Source organism: Orcinus orca, chromosome X (genome assembly GCF_937001465.1).
Source record: "Orcinus orca chromosome X, mOrcOrc1.1, whole genome shotgun sequence".
Lineage (NCBI taxonomy): Eukaryota > Metazoa > Chordata > Mammalia > Artiodactyla > Delphinidae > Orcinus > Orcinus orca.
Window position 1 is genome coordinate 29,354,986 of NC_064580.1, and position 12,114 is coordinate 29,367,099.

The 12,114-nt window shown below is 31.3% G+C and overlaps 1 protein-coding gene across 1 annotated transcript in view; it reads right to left on the reverse strand.

The window, feature by feature from the left end:
* Positions 1-12,114, reverse strand: part of DMD (dystrophin) — a 2,251,544-nt gene that overhangs the window by 1,230,673 nt on the left and 1,008,757 nt on the right. The window lies entirely within an intron of this gene.

Here is a 12,114-nt window from a genome sequence, read left to right on the forward strand (position 1 = left end):
CCTGCATCTACACTTTCCTATCTGCCATTCAAGTGTTAGGACTGATGGGCATCTGGGGCTCAGAGTCTGTTTGGACTTGGTCAGGAGTGCCTCTTTCCCTATTCCTTATAAGAACAAGGAATAAATACTATTTGGAGTGCAAATTCAGAAAGATAAATGACCTCTGCTCTCTTCTGTCTATACTATAAGCAGCAAAACTCTTGTAATTGAAATTAGTTTTCCAGTAACTTTGTTTTGAATTGATGAACTGCCATCTGCCTGGTGATGGGGTCAGCTGAGGGTTTCAGTGGCAGGGTCTCTTGGGGAGTTCTGATGATAAGCATGCTAACACAGCCATTTATTACTGCACAGCCTTTAAGATGAGACCATCCTCATTTTTGCAGTAATGTAATTAAATGGTGTTTAGGATCCCAGACTGAAGCTACACAAAGATGAGTTAAAATATAAGCTGGTCCATTTATGCTTTCATTTTGGTCATTCAGGTCCAGGATTCTTGTACTCACTTCTTAGATAATATAAAAACAAAATAATTCTAATTTAGATGTCTCATCTACTTATGATACTACAAATTCATAGAATTACACAGATTAACTTATATCACACAATTATACCTTTTAACAAAGTTTCGTTTAGTGTGTATACCTTGACCAAATACATGACACCTATTCCTTCATGATCAATGGAATGGTAATCTACATGTACTTCTAATTTTACATTTAAAATAATATTAGAATTTTGGGCTAGAGTTGGAGGATTTCATTCCTTCTATTCTCTTGATACATAGTATCTAGTCATCATAGATAGGAGAAGTGGTGCATACCAGGTGAATAAGGCAAGCTAAAGGATGATCCTGTGAACTTTTATGAGAAATGGAATATTTCAAAATAAGTCTTTGATACCACTGGGAAACTGTCAACTCATTTTCTAGAAAGTTCAGCTTTATAAATTTTGAATATTCTCATTTATTATAAAGTTCTAATAGATACAATAATTTTTAATACAGAGAAATGTGTCATAATTTTCATATATGATAATAAGCTGTCAAAAAGTAAACTGAGACACTCAGGTATTTGGAGATCTAGGTTACTATATACCCCTTAAAATATATCAGTCCTTTTGACACAGTCATGCAGGTCTATAATGAATAAACTATATCTACTGAATGCCTTTCAGTTTGGTTTAATAAAAATTTCAGACAGTTATTAAAAAATCAGTGTAATTGGAAGTATCATGTTCATTTTCTCTTCTTTATGCAAAATCCATGCACTCATATTCAGATTTTGCCTTTTCATTTGAATTTCATTAACTCTGCCTTGAATAATTATATCCTTCTGAATCCTGATGTGTACAAATCCTGTCTAACCTTTTGAAAATCAACTTGCTTTTGTTAATGTTCTTTACCACCTTATACCATTACAGATATTCATGCATCATTAGCATGGAAGTGCTGTAGCCATACTATTTTTTTATTCCTCTCTGTTCATATTCATTTCTAATGATATATACCCAAAATAATACACTATCCTCATTTTCTGGGAATGAAACTGAAGAGATGTGGAAGAAAGCCCAAAAGTACCTATTTTTATTAACAAATTGAAAGCTCAATTGAAGTTTAGAAAGGATTATTATGGGACAAAACTATGATTTGTAATACCTAAAGTTGAGATGAAAACTGGCTTCAAATTTTGAGCTCTGTAAGTGGGCATAGGTATCACTCATAAAGTTTTTAATAAACTTGTTTCTCTAAAACTTCAGTTATCACTTTCTTTTTATTACTTAAAATTTGATTCTTGAAGAGCCACATAACTGCATGAAATAAAGGCAATCCTGTTTTGAAACAAATGAGGCATTATATCTAAGTTTTTAAAACAAAATGTTTTCCTCCATGATTTAAAGGACTTCTCTCTCCTCACTATAAAAGTTTCAAATGAGTTGTGGTTACTGCCTCATTTATGAGTTATGAGGTCAAAATACTCAAGAAGAAAAATGCATTATATGCCATATCATTATGAGATATTCTTTTTTAAAATACCGATGTATCTAACATAAATGTGGTATATAGAAAATAGGTCAACACATTCAAAGTCTAACTAACCAAAATTAGCCAAATACCTGGACAAAAAAAGTAATGCAGTGATGGAACATTTTTTTTTTATTTCATTAGTGTTAATAAAGACAAAGATATGTCAAATCTTCAAAATAATACAAGATTATTTATCAATAATTTAAAGTGAGCTATCATATGAAAATCTGCTAATTTATATCTTATCTTTCTCTAAAATAGCATTCTTAATTATTACAAATTATTTAAAATAATAATACAATGGTATATAAATCCCAAATAGGATTACAGGCTTTTATATGGGTTCTGATGGGTCATAAATAATATGGTAATGGGAAAGACTTAAGTTATCTAAGACAGGTAGCTTTCTCTCCTAGTCTCAAAAGTCTTCAGAGAAAAAAATTAAGTTTCCTTCTAATAAGATGGACAGTTAAGCTATTTGTATTTATTTCTCTTTGATCATTTATAGAAATTATAACCTAAAAAGGCAAATTAAATAATCAAATTTGGCAAAAAGAACACTGCATTAATCCACAGACTGAAAAAAGACTCAAATTATATGACATACGATAAACAAGAATATGACACAGCTGAGATAGGTAGGGGTTTAGTCTTTCCTGTTCACAGTTTTGGATATACATAAATGGCACGGCAATACTAGCGTTCTGACAGTACTTGGCTTTGCGTGCTTTTAATTAAGTCACTGTGCAGAATGACCTTAAATAATCAGCCTAATGAGATCACATGAATTGGTCATGATCTTAGATGAAGAAAACAGTGACAAGAGAGCATTTTCTCTCAGGAATTTCCATCCCTCTTCACTGCATCATCTAGAAAACTGCCTATGTGAAGTTATGTAACAAAAAAAAGGGGAGGATCAATCCTAGAATGATCATGAAGTAGTTCATCAACAAACTGTATTAAGCTTATAATTTACCCCTTTGGTTCAAAAAGAATAAAACACAATAAATACATAAAATAATCAGTATAAAATATTGCAGAAAGTCATCCTTTATATCTATATTATTTATTTTCTAAAATTAGAATGAATTTTTGGTACCAGGCAAGCTGGCAGGGAAGAGATAATCAGGTGGAGCTGGATGTATTAGTCTTTAAGAACAACCTACTTCCAGGAGGCCAGGTATGTGTAGTGTTCTGTATAAAGGGTATGGATGCACCTGTTCAATGATCTGCCTTATGTTGATTCTTCCCTTCCACATCATCCAATTTACTAAATTCCTCAGGGCCAAGCTAAATTACCATCTAATTAAACTGATAAACTGAATCTTGATAATGTGTTAATGGCTTATAGTGGTTTAAAGTATTATCCTTCACAGGATAACATTTGCATTTTAATATGGATTTTCAATACATTAACATAAAGTAGTAACTTGGTAGAATTCTAGTCACTAAGTACGGCCCGTGAGAGAAACGAAAGGAAAAGCCTTTGATTCCCACCAAGGAAAGCACCAACACATCAGCACCAACATATATGGCCTACCCCATAAGAAATTACCAGTAAAATAACATGACAATTAAACAGATAAGGTTATTTACCCTAGGTACCTTACAATGTAAAATAAATGCAGCAAAGATTCATGCATAGTACCTAGCCTATAATAGGTATTCAAAAAATTTGTTGAATAAATGAAGAAACTATCAACTTAAAAGGATAATTTTTTAAAATAAATATTTGGCTAGAACTCCTGGGATCTACAGCTATAACATAATTTCCATTTTGGAATTCCCAGAATTCAAACAGGAATATTTTCTTCATTTCATAATGTAATCTTCATTGGTACAGATTTAAAAGGTATTTCTGATTTAACTAAACAACATTTTTTCCAACTTAATGCACACAAGCTAAATGCTGTTACACACATGTGTCTGGCTCTTCAATTGTCTCTCAGATTTTAATGTAATTCATTATATGTGAACAAAAAAAAAGCCATTATTTGAAGTACTCTTATACAGATAATTTTAGCAGATATTAATTTTAGCCTCTTTACGGAGGTCCACAATGCTTATTAGCAAATTGAAGTGTCTGAGAAGGCTTGCAGTCAAGAAATTTTTTTATCCTTTCTAACTCTTCCCAAAGTGTCCACATAAAACTTTTAATTTATATATCCAGTATATATTCGTTTAATAGCAAGCTATCCTGATACCAGCTTGGGAATATGCGGCATAGGAATTTTTTCATATGTGCACATGTGAAAATGAACACACATATAATGAATTTGATGTGAAAACAAAATTAATACAAGAAAAAATAAGTATGTAATTACTTTAACTTCTGCAAATATATGTCACCTCATTATATCACATAATTTCTATTGTCCTGTGGATCTTCCACTTTGAGTAGACTTTGCAGAACAGACTTCCAATAGTATTAATTTCTATGCTACACTTCTCAAGCATCTCAGAAAATCAGGCTGGCATTTATGTCTATATTATTTAATGTGGCAACTAAGTAATTATATCTGAATGTGCATGTGCCATAATCCTGTTTCTGAATGAGGCTTTTTCTTTATTAGAAATGTGATAGTGAAAAAGCCTATAACTGTACTGTTCAATATGGTAGTCCTTGCCCACATGTGACTATTCAAATGTAAATCTAAATTATTTAAAAGGAAATACAAATAAAATTTTAGTTGCTAATAAGATTTAAAATATAACATGGTATTCATTTTTTATAATAGAAAAAGTCAATAATGCAAAAGCTAAAATATTTATGAAAAAGTTTAACACTAGCATTACATTTATCAGAAAATATTTGTTGTAGCTTTTCTATCAATAGATTGATAGTTTTCCTCATGAAGGTGATCTAGACTGGCTAGTAAATCCAACTTAAGATGTCAAACACTTAAAATTCAGTCAATTTGTCATTATACTACAGCAGATTGATTTTACTGAACTGCTAACATTTTGTTTTCATATACAATAGCCTCAATCTTTACGTAACCTCATCAACTCTGATGAAGTTACTTTATGAAAGCACCTATTACAAAGTATAGGAATTATACATGCATGATTAATCTGTTGAAAGCTATTTTAATTTATGCATGTATGTATATGTATGCATGTGTGTGTTCATACAAACAAAATGGAAATGTTGAGATAGGAAAATCACCTCATACACACATGTTTTCTGTCTCCCTCACTGTTAAGTAGACACAACCTTCAAAATAACAGTGACTAACTACTAGAATCTAGAAGAATATGTGCATCAAGGACTCAAATAACAGAAAAAGAGGTGTAGGTAGAAAAAGATCATGAACTGGTAGTCTTTGAAAGATAGATGATCTCTGGCACAGTCTGGGATGAAAACTATGGATCTGGTGATTTCCAGATGTGTATATGAGGTAATTTGTAGGAGACAATTGATTTAAGAGGATCTATTGGGCCCAGGAAGGAGTAAGAATCTGCTGTTTTGCTTCATACAGGCACTACTGGACAGTGGCTGTACTAAATGGCTGAGGACAGCTTTAACCCCCACTTCTTATTCTTGAGATCAAGATGCTTAGCCACACATATTTATTCTGGGAGGTTCTGGCTTGTTAAACCATTCTTCAACAGGAAAGAAAAAGCCATTATCTTTGTTACTTCTCAATCATCACTATATAGTATAACCCTCAAACCTGACTTACATTTATGCTAAGAGCTTTCACACCCTTTAATTTAAGCACAAGAAAAAGAACATAGGCCATTTCAGGAGACACAAGGGATTGAAAAAAGGAAACAAAGCTGAGTCCATGCAAGAAATATACTAAAAGAAACAGAAGAGAGATTTAATAAAAAACAAAGTGAGAAGCATGAAAAAGATAACATTAAAATACAGAAAGCCTGATACCTGGTTTTAGAAAATTCAGTAGATGATTTGGGAAAAGACAATGGTAATTGCTAAAAAAAAAAAAAAAAAAAATGTGGGTTCTAAATGATCAACCAGAGGAAGTATCCTACAACACAGAGAAGAATAGAAAGACATTGAAATCATAACTAAAAAGATAAGAGACCTGGAGGATAGAATCAGGACATCTAATATGTAAAGAATATAAATATCAGAATGAGAAAAGACAAGAGATGGAAGAGAATAATTAAAATAATTTTAAAAGAAAACTCTCCTAAGCTAAAAATACTATTGATTTGCAAAAGTTAAAAATGTTACCCAGGTACCAAGAAGAGCTAAAGAATAAAGACACATATTTAGAAACATATTGAAAAATATCCTAGTGAAAATTTTGAATTCTGAGGAATGGGGTGGGGGTACCTTACAGAGTTTGAGACAAAGAGAAATATATATATATATATATATATATATATATATATATATATATATATATATTTCTCTTTGTGTATATATATATAAACTTGGACCACCATATATTTTTATATATATATGTGTATATATATATATATATATATGTGTATATATATATATAAATTTGGACCAACATCATACTTCTCACTGGCACAATGGAAGCTCGAAGACACTGAAATTTAAAAGACAATGGACACTAAAAGACAGTGGTCCACAACCTATATAGGCTATTAACAGAGGAAGAGAGAGATTCAAGAGCACTATTATTATTCAAAGAATCCATCATTATGATAGCAAAAGAAAGATCATTTTGAAAATTTAAACATTAAAAGGGTATACATCCTTATATAATTTTTATGAGAAAATTTCTCAAGTATTCCAACAAAATGAAAAATAAAGTATAATAAAGATTTCTAAACAGAAGGAAATAAAGAATACAAAGAAACTGATGAACAATAAACTCTGTGAGGCTTTTCTGTTAAATTTAATACAACAGTGGTAGTTTAAGTGTAATCTGAGTGATAATATGACTTCTTGAACTAGATACTATGAGGAGAAACAACAGTAGTTAGGGACAAAAATTATATATTATTAGTTTTTAAAGGACTTTATCTTGGCTTGAAAAGAATGAGGAATTGCTGAACAAATCATGTTGGTGGGGAGATCAATGTTCTCATTTAATTTTGGTGTAAAACTACAGAGATATAGGGTTAAAATTATTAAAAATAGGAAACTAAGTGCTAGTAAAATAGACATGCAGAGTGCAACTTCAAAAATATCAGCAGTATGAGGAGGGATGCAGTAGTATTCAATAAGGATGGTGAATTACAAAATTATGAACAAAGGACATGAGCAAATAACAACCATAAAATATGATAGAAGGAATTTATACAACTATACAGCTATAAGAGTTATCATAACAATAATGAAGTTGGTTACATTTCCCCACTAAAAGATGAAATACTGTCAGATTGGTTTAAAATACACAATCCATCTATAAGCTGCTCAGGAGAGTCATTAAAAAACAAGGACACGATGGCATATAATGTAATGATAGGTGATGTTACATCATGAAAATAATTTGTAAAAAGTTAGAGTCAAAATAGTAATATCAAATGAAACATAATTCCAGGGCAAATGGGTCCAGATAACCATAGTAATAAGTCACATTTTTTACAAAAAAAATAAGTCATTAATTGCTATGCCCCAAACATTTGTCTTCATTTTACATATGGTAAAAATTACTAGAAATAAAAGGAGAATATGATAAAATCAAAGCTATAAACGGTAGCTTCCATACAGCTCTTCCAGAATTTTTGGATCAGAAAACCCCAAAATCAAACCAAAACAAGCAAACAAAGAAAAATAAGAATAGACGTTTTTTTAAACAATAAACTAAATTTAATCCATGTTTGTACAAAATGTAAAAGGATATTCTTCTTTTATATTACAGGGACGTCAAAAAAAAGATCATATATCCATAGAAACTTTAAAAGGATAAAAAATAGAGATTTTACAGATCACCTCTTTTTATAATATAATAATCCACAAATGTAGAGAAATGATGGAATAAATTTTGGTTTATTTCCTAAGGCTATTAAAAAGGATGCATCAGCTATGTACGTATTGCCTGGAAAAATGTCTGTGAAAGATTGGTATATTTAAAAATCATACACAGACTGAGGCAATATTTTAAAGAAGAGGCAAAGCATTATCTATCTATCTATCTATGTATAATATCATGGTTAAGAAGCATATAGTATGAAAGATAATGCTAACTTGTAAACATTTCTTATTTCAGAGGGAGTGAAATTGGCAGGAGGGAGAAATGAAGAGTACTTGTTTTTTTTAATATACTTTTGTATTGATTGAACTGTTAAACTGATATTGTATTGATATTACATTTAAAATAACTATATAAAACTGAACTAGTGTTAAATAGTAGAAGCAAAAAGATAGAGTTTTCAGTGGTAAATAAAATTTTTATTTAACCTGTTTATTAAGAGTCATGGCCCCTTCTAATTGGCTTGACCATCACAGGCTGTTTTCAATTCAATCAAAGCTGTAGGAAAGTATATACTATCAATTTTCTGAACCGTACAGAAGCATAGACCAAGATAAAAAGCTTAAGAAAGCAGGACTAATGCATTTTGAAAGAATTTCACATTATCACCTAAGACAACATTGACGGCCTTCACTGCACACCTAATTGACTGAAGGGGTCTTGCAATGACTGGCGGCTGATTCTGCACATGAACAGAACTATTTTTAGGTGCTTGAGGTTCTTGAAGGTGAGTGAGGAACCTTAACAGTAAAGGGAAAACTCTGCTCTTATGTAAGATTTTTTTGACTGATCTTGAGTTCAATTTCAAACGATTAATTAAAATAAAAATAACTAATGAGAAAAATACTATAGACAAAGCAGATATTTAGTAACGTTAGAATTATGGCAGACTTTTTTTTTTTGCTGCAATTTTGAAATGACTATGTCAATTCTTCCCATGCATTCTAAATTGCTTTTGATAAGCTGAAAAAGTTTGCTATTTCTTTGGCCTGACATATGAGACTACCTTTATGTAAATGCCCTGAATCTGAAAAGGCAATGATAACCCTGAGATATAATAATAATACTATTTACAAAATTATATGACCTAATTCCAAATTACATGAGTTTGACAATTACCCCACATTCTAGTCCCCTTTTTAATATTCACAATTACTTTATATGTCTGTAATAAAAAGTGGGGAGTTACAAAACAGAACTTTTGGAACTTGATCGAAAGATGGAGAGTAACCTATAAAAATTATCATCTTAATGAATTTAGCAGGCATTTTTTTTCAAAGGAAAACATGTATTTTACAAAGAAAATTTATGCATGCAAATATTTATTATATATGCATGTAAGTTTATACGTATATATGGAAACATATATAGTTGTATGTATATATGCACATGCACACAGCATAGATAATAGATACAGATATATAAATTAGCTGGCAGCAGTATTTTGTGATTTAGGAAGCTAATATGCCATTATGCATTAAACAATTTCACATTTAGTTGATGAGATATTAATAATTTTAACCTAATTTTATTTGGGGATAAACTGGTAAAATAATCAAATTGTCCAGGTTAAGTATAAATCAAATCAAATAAACAATAATAAACACAAATAATCTCTCTCTCATTCTCTCTCTGTCTCTCTCATTTCTGTTGCCCTGTACTAAACAGTTTTTCAAGGCCATATGTCCCTATATCCTTCTATACAGGCCCTTTTTTGACTCACTTCCAAGCTGTAGCTATTATATCATATTTCTGTCATTTACTCCTTTTCCTTTTCTTTCTGGCTTCTACTCAGGGCAGAAAAACAAGATAATAAGTTTATTAGAATTATCCCTAAAATCAGTGAGATTAAAAAAAAAAAACTTTCAAAAACGAACCTGAATAGTCCTCTCATAAAGAAATTTAAGTAAGCTATGGACTTTATGAACTTTATCAAATCAACTTAGAGAATCCAGAGGCCTTTTGTTCTATACCATTTCTGATTCTTGGCTGTGTTCCAGGTAATTCATAACGCTGTCCATCTGACCTCTGAATAAATTAGGTGCTGCTGTGAGTGTAGAAACTATTACGTTTAATGTTATTTTCTAAAATAATATACTTTGCCAAGTTATAAATAACTTTGTAAAAGATGATTGCCACTGAACAAAACCATTTTTTTCTTACCAAAGACTATGCTCAGTTCTTTCTTAGAGTTTTGTGAGTTTAATGATACCTTGGGCTTAATGTGCTCCACTTTACCATCAAGATAGTTTTGCCTGAAATAGCTTGTTCCCTGTCAGTGTTCCAGAAAATAATTATCATTGTATTTTCCCATGGCAAGAATTCTAACATAAAATTGAACTGCTCTGCACAGCACATTTTCAACTTTTAACTCTAAGAAACCATATTCACACAGTTTTAAATTTGTTTTAGATCATATACTTAAAAGGATAATTAAATGAAGTCTTAACATACCTTCTATTTCTTAAAACCCTGTTTAAAAGCAACTGCAACAGAAATAAAGTGTTTTGCCAAATTTAAAAAAAACTATACTAATTTTTCACTCCTCAAAACTTATAAGAATATTGATTTGCTTACTTTTTCTATCTAAACCAATTATTTTAAGTATAAGAATTAACTAAAATCATGAATATAAAGCAGTCTGCAAATTACAAAAGTATTTGTCATGGCTATTTATTTGGAAATGAAGAATATAAGAGAAGTGTGTATATTGCCATAATTCAAAAAGAGTCATGTACCAATATGTTCATTGCAGCTCTATTTACAATAGCCAGGACATGGAAGCAACCTAAGTGTCCATCAACAGATGAATGGATAAAGAAGATGTGGCACATATATACAATGGAATATTACTCAGCCATAAAAAGAAACAAAACTGAGTTATTTGTAGTGAGGTGGATGGACCTAGAGTCTGTCATACAGAGTGAAGTAAGTCGGAAAGAGAAAAACAAATACCGTATGCTAACACATATATATGGAATCTAAGAAAAAAAAAAAAAGGTCATGAAGAACCTAGGGGTAAGACGGGAATAAAGACACAGACCTACTAGAGAATGGACTTGAGGATATGAGTAGGGGGAAGGGTAAGCTGTGACAAAGTGAGAGAGTGACATGGACATATATACACTACCAAACGTAAAATAGATAGCTAGTGGGAAGCAGCCACATAGCACAGGGAGATCAGCTCAGTGGTTTGTGACCACCTAGAGGGGTGGGATAGGGAGGGTGGGAGGGAGGGAGATGCAAGAGGGAAGAGATATGGGAACATATGTATATGTATAACTGATTCACTTTGCTATAAAGCAGAAACTAACACACCATTGTAAAGCAATTATACTCCAATAAAGATGTTAAAAAAAAAAAAAGCAGTGTATCTTTCCAATTTGGAATCTTCATGCTTTCAGTTTTAAATTTTGATGAAGCACAGGAAAAGTAACACTTCTATGTTAAAGCAACTGGTGCTATTATGGGATCTACATATTTTTGAAACAAACAAAAGAAGGATTTAAATCCAGAGGACGAAAACATTTATAAGAAAACAAATAATGTATTGGTACATTTATTATATGTCAATGTATATTTTAAAAATATAGTAAGCAGGTGTTGTAATACCCTAATTCCACTCTTTTTGCATATTTGTTCTTGTATTTGTTTTTCACACAGGACCAAACAAATTCCAGAATCTCATTCCAGGAGATAATGCTTGTGGGCCAATATTCATTGCCTGGAGGGCCATAAAACGGGAGACAATCACCGATTTTTAGAGCTTTCCTTGCCTCATTCTCAAAACTTCAAGCAACCAACAAAAAAAACTTGGCAGGAATGGTGCTCCTTCATGTGAGTAAGTTTCTCCAAATTGATGGTTCCCAAACTTTGTATTTCATGGGTCAATAAAACACTACCAAAAATGTCAGGGAACCTCACAATGTTCCAACCTTTATTTTTGTAGTAAAAGACATTGTAAGGAAATAATAAAAAGGAAAAAAAAGAAAGAGTAAAGAAAGGGCATTTTAATGCTGCCCCCTCCAACAATAAACTGTAGAAAGCTATACTTTCAGAAGAAAGAAAGAATTTTTGAACAAATTTAGCTCTATGAAAACTGCAACACATTTGCTCTTATTTTTTTTCCCTTTTCTACAGACCAGTGAAAACTTTCAGATACTGGTAGAC